The following is a 6,000-nucleotide window of genomic DNA, read 5'->3' on the forward strand; positions in this document are numbered from 1 at the left end:
GTCATTTATTTATCTTTTTCTTTATTTTTTTCCTTCCTATGTTTTTTGAAATATTAAAAAACCTAAAAGAAAAAAAACAAAGAGCCGCTACCTCTCGTCTGTGGATGCCCCACCCACCTCCGATGGGGGGTCGGGCATTGCCGACCCCTCGGTGAGGGCCTGTTGGCCCTCGGCGTGACTTGGATGAGGGTCATAGGCCCTCGTCCGGTTCTTGTAAGGGCCGGCGGCCCCTCACCTCTAGTCGACGGGGTTGCCAACGACCCGGCCAATTATGCCCAACGCCCCTCCCTCTGTGTGTTCTTCTTCTTACGTGTTCTTCTTATGTTTTTATTTTTTAATTTTTAGTTAAAAAAACTAAAAATTGAGTTCAAATTGTATTTTGACAAAAGTGCCCTTGATCGGCCAAAATATTTAGTTTATCGACGAAGTCAAACCCTCATCCGAAGCAGTCATGGCCACTTCAAACTCTTATTTAAGAAACTAAGAGCACTCCATGCCCTTAATTGAAATTTTTCCTTAATTTCACATGTTGCAAAAAGAAAATTCAAAATAACAATAATTTTCGTTTTTATTTATTCTTTTTTTTATTTATATATTTTAAATTTCTTTTTATTCTAGAATATATATATATATGTATCTTCTATACATATAGAATATATATTTAATTTAGTCTTTAAATTTATTATTTAGTATTCATATTTATTACACATTTTAGGTATATTAATACAGCTTATACTATAGTTTATTATTTAATACATAATAAAATTTGGATTACTAGATCTAAAATGACTAATGACATGTTCTGCCATGCTTTGAGCTGAAGAACTTAGAAAAGTAGGACATCTGAATACAAAAATATATTATACACATGACAAACAAGTAGTCAATACACGATCGACTCAATCCTAAACCTCCAAGGACAAAGTCCTAACCTTTTCTTGTCTTTTTTCTTCCATATCCCACTCTTTAAGTTTTTTTTCTTTATTTCAAAATCAGCTGTGTCCATGCATTTAATTGCGTTAGCAACCTAATATAGAAGAAGCTAACGTTGAATCCAAATCACAAAACCGATTCTCGCCACAAAGAGCAAACACGAGGGCACTTGAAAACAAAAACTCGACACGGCCACCATGATATTTGATCCATCGTTGCTTCCCAAAAGAAAGTGGACCGTCTGTCATGACTATGGTCATCAATTTTGCATTTTGCATGCCTCCTCCTCTTCACAAAAAAAGAAAAATCAGAAATACATAGAGGACCGCATTCACATGTCATGATTAGCGCACACAATACCCGGAAACAAGGACAATGGACACGGTCGATTGCTGCTATAGTTTGACTTCGAGTTTACAAATGATTTTGTCCTCAATTATGGTTTGGTGATGAATAGTCCAAGGAACTTTCGTTGAAAGTCGGAGGTGGGCCATTTCAAATTAGGGCACAACCAATCATGCATTGATCCCTACGATGTCTCTTTTGAAAGTACAAAAACTCTGAAGGGGACTCAAGACATAATAATAATTAAAGCCTTTGCGTGAGAGCGAAGTTCTTGAATGTGACCGGTCCAATTTGGCCTTTCAGATGATTGACGTTGCAGGATTGGTTCAATTTCTTGTAATAGATTGACTAAGTAAGGCCCTAAGTATCATTATGTAGAGGGGTTAGGAAAAAACAAAAACAAAGAAACTCTCAATTCTTTATATTGTTATTTACTTCAATTACGGCCATCTTTTCTGAGACGCTTTTCTGGGTTATTTAATTAAGTAATTTCATAAGCAAATTGTGAAAGAACGAAAGCACAAAATTATTCATGAATCTGCTTCCCTTTGGAGAAGCTGAGTTGTTTGCAATATACCATAGACCTAACTACCTTGAGTTTTTTCGACCAAAAAAAAAAAAAAACTACCTTGAGTTTGTGCAGATCGCAACATGTTTCTGTCAGCTATGGAAGCCCTAGCTCATGATTTTTTATTTTTTTTTGACTTATGGAAATTCATTGAAGTAAGAGAAAGCCTACCTAAATAAGCAGCTGAGGTAAATTAATCCCTTAATACATATCTCTAAGTCCAAATACTGTCTTTCAAGAAGGGTTTCATTCTTGTAAGGATCGGTTGATATTTGAGACACCTACCGGGATATTAGACTAAATTCTTCCTTCCGTGACCCGAGAAAAAGTGAAGGTACAGACATGGATATGAGGAGATTTAGAATGGATGTAACTTTCTCATTACCTAATCTTATAGAAGAACGCCGAGCTATAAACAAACTAGATCATCAAAAAATGAGAAGAGAGATGCAACCAACTCTTAGAATTGAAAAAGACCCTCAAAACTCATTAGCACCAAAACAGCTTGGCTGTTAGCGACACCTTCATATTTTATGTCATGTCTATTAATCAACTCCCATTCAATTAAACGCAAATAATATTTATCCATCGGCATCACCTGACGAAAACAACCATATCTTGAGGCAAAGTCCATGAACAGGGAAGCATAGTTTATGAATTGAGAAGCAAGAAAGGGGTAAAAGAGCAGTTGATTAATTAAATTGAAGCCCCATGTGAAAGGCACCTATAGAGCCCTCGAATCTCGCTATGTCTTGGCCTGTTTCTGCTCCCTATCTTTGCGGGTCCAAAACATGCATTTAGATCTCTCTCTCTCTCTCTCTCTCTCTCTCTCTCTCCCTTGCACATGTGGTCAATTAATGGTGATGCCTAGATTAGGGCAAAGTTTTTGGATTAGATGCTAAGCAACAGTTCATTAAACGAATAAGTTAATAAAGCTCCCACGTGATTGATGGTTATGGCTTTTGGAATCTTTTTCCGGGGCATCCGCCCTTCACCAGCTGTTCATGCCATTGAGTTCATCAACCCTAGAATACCAATGACACCAGCATGATCATTTAGGGTTAGCAGCCTCCTTTTGCTCTTGAAACAAGCCAAGATTTCTTCTTCTTTATTTTTTGGATAAGCGATAGTTTATGCATCGAGAGTATATAGAGGTTCTTCAGAAACAGGCCAATGCCATGTCTATGATATGAAGTTTTCCGGTCTAAAACCGAGAAAGAAAAGAAGAACGGAAGGGAACAAGCGCGCAATTCGCGATCTAATCTTTTGATCCCTCACTTGAGCAAATGTCGAAAGTTGTCACTTGATGGATCCAATTTCCTGAAAATATGTCTCATTTCATTGTCAGGGTATATTTGTTCGAGACATCATTGTGCCGATAGCCTTAGCTGCAACGATTCTATGACAATATGATTTACATTTTGGTGCAACATTTCCCATATTCTCCGGTGGTCTAATTACAAATTTGAACAGATGTTTAAGGTTTTATGTCCAAAAGAAATGACAATAACTGCATGTAGTTCTTCGACAAGATAACTTTGTATAAGATGACTTAGATCCACGCACTTGCAATAATCAGTAGTCAAAGACAGCATGAGTTCATTGCTTGTTTAGGTATTAAGAAACCCTAGTTAATTCCATGTCTTGCCATTAAAAGGGGTAACCCAATCTCTTCCTCAGGACAGTACTTTACCCAGAATTTCTGTCCGTACTTTGAAACCCTATTTTAGTATCAGCAAGACTTTACAAGTTCAAGGAATTAATATAATCACGACTCACGATTAAAAGAGTTCGATTGTTGGCCAAAAGTTGCATACTCCCCTCTTAAAATACAACATAATTGAACAATTTCTTTTTGTCATTTGATGTTCTTGAGTTCTGCTCCAAGATTTAATAGAAGCCACCACCGGGAAAAAATTATGTGCAAAAAGAACAAAGCGACAGTTTGTGTCTAGACTAGCAAATCGATTATTAGTCAACAAGACTGTAGAAATTGAATATTTGATTGGGGTTAATTCATGTTCGTGCTTAATTTAGTCACCTTTGTTGATGATGTACGGCACCAGCATTTGAGGAAGGAAAGAATTTGCTTAGGTTGAATTTATTAAAGCGAATTGTGTGTCTCAATCAAAAGCTGCACATATAAAAATTGCATGACCCCCAAAAAGAACATCATCTCTCCCCAAGGTCACTGCTTTCTTTTTTTTAACTGTATATTAAACTAGATTACCAGCTCCTGGAGTTGAAAATAGGTGAAAATTTAGGCAAAATTTGAAAAGAACAAATTAAGTAGACGAATTTCCATGAAAGATCAAATCTTTGATTACCTTGTATATGATCCATTTTGATTGGAAAATGACTTGTAATGATGTTGGACATTACACAAAAATGCACAATCTGATCTCCACCACATAACTAGCGTATTTTCGGTCTAGGCTAGTCATGTTTCTATCAAAATCGTACGAACTAGCTCCATATCGGCTTATGTAATCTACTTAACCCAGTATCGGCTTATGTAATCCAATTAACCCAGGATTGATTTATGTAATATACTTAAATAGGTGTATTATAGCATTTTCTTTTCGTAGCTCATCATTTACGCAAGACATCATTGCTAATTTCGTGTCCGTAGTAGCGCTTTATTTAAGTTCTTTTTAGCCTTCCTCTCTGTTGAATTCGTTGAGAAAGTCCTGAATTACTGGACAAGAGTTAGAAATTGAACTCCTGATTTGAGGGAACTAAATTATTTGAGCAAGATTTCTGGCCAATTTTTCTTTTGTTTTCTTTTTTTTTTTTGGGGGGTGTGGGAGGGGAGGCGTGGTAGTTCACTATTAACTTCAATTCTGGCAATTTTCACTCAAATCAAAAACCAAAAGTATATGCAGTCATTACCTCTGTGGTCTCGAACAGGCTAAACTACTTGCTGGGCCCGGTCCAGAAAATACCTCTTGGTCTCTTCAATGAAATAAGTGGGCTAACTCCGAGTGCATATGTTGATATCTCATGGTATTGTACGTCCCCAATTTTATTTCATATCCCTATTAGGAGGGAGGAAAGTACGTAACTACCCCCTTATCCATTAGAATCCTCGTAAAGAAAGAATGTATTTTCTTTTTCTTTTTCTTTTTCTTTTTTGGTCTAAGAAAGAATGAATTTTAAGCGGTGATTAAAACATGTAACGGTGATGACGTGGTGGGCGACCAATCACCAATGTCCACATGCTATGAATTCCGTCTTACTTGGCGTCACGCGTGTAATTCATCTCAATTTTCATTGGTTTATTGTAGCACAAAAGAGGAAAATTGTGGCAAGAGCATCTTTCTCCTTTAGAAGAAGAGAGGTCATGTGTTGTGAGATGGGAATTATGGATTTATCCAATTAGTAGAGGTGAGCGATTCCAGATTTTTTCTAAATTTCAAGTGGAACCTGGACCCTACCTTGCATAGCTTGAAACTTCGAACCTACCCCGTCACGGGTTTCGGGGTCGGTTCCGGGGTTTACTCGGGTTTCACCTATCAATTGCAGTGAATTATCGCATCTAATGAATATCATTTACTACTACAATTTCTCGACCATAACTCATATGTAGACACACGAATAATATGAAATATTAACAAAATAAAAGTCTCGGTCATGGAAATCGTCGAAAATGGAATCTTAAACTAACATTTCCATATTACATACTTATTGTCGGATACCATGAAATACCGCGGGGATCTCTTGAAGACATAGAACAAGAAAAACACGAAATCTTATTCTAGATTCCAAGTTCTAGGAAGTGGAACTTGAAGCGGACCCATCGAAATCGATTCCCCAATTTTTGAAACTTGGAACATATCCTACATACCCTAAAATTGTGTGACTTAGAACAAGAAAAATATAAAGACTTGTTCCGGATTTCAAGTTTTAGGAGGTGGAACCCGAAACCGACCCATCGGAATCGATTTCTTAATTTTTGAAACATGAACCTACTCTATATATCATGAAATCTAGAACCTACAAATTTTGATGATATATAAGTTTTATATCTTTTGAAACCTAAAACCTATCATGTATGTCTTGAAACTTGAAACATACAAAAAAAAAAAAAATGGCGTGTTAGTTTGGTATCCTTTGCTAACCTGATTAGAAGTCAGAAGACGAGCTCCATTGAT

This window comes from Rhodamnia argentea, chromosome 9 (genome assembly GCF_020921035.1).
Source record: "Rhodamnia argentea isolate NSW1041297 chromosome 9, ASM2092103v1, whole genome shotgun sequence".
NCBI classification, from domain to species: Eukaryota; Viridiplantae; Streptophyta; class Magnoliopsida; order Myrtales; family Myrtaceae; genus Rhodamnia; species Rhodamnia argentea.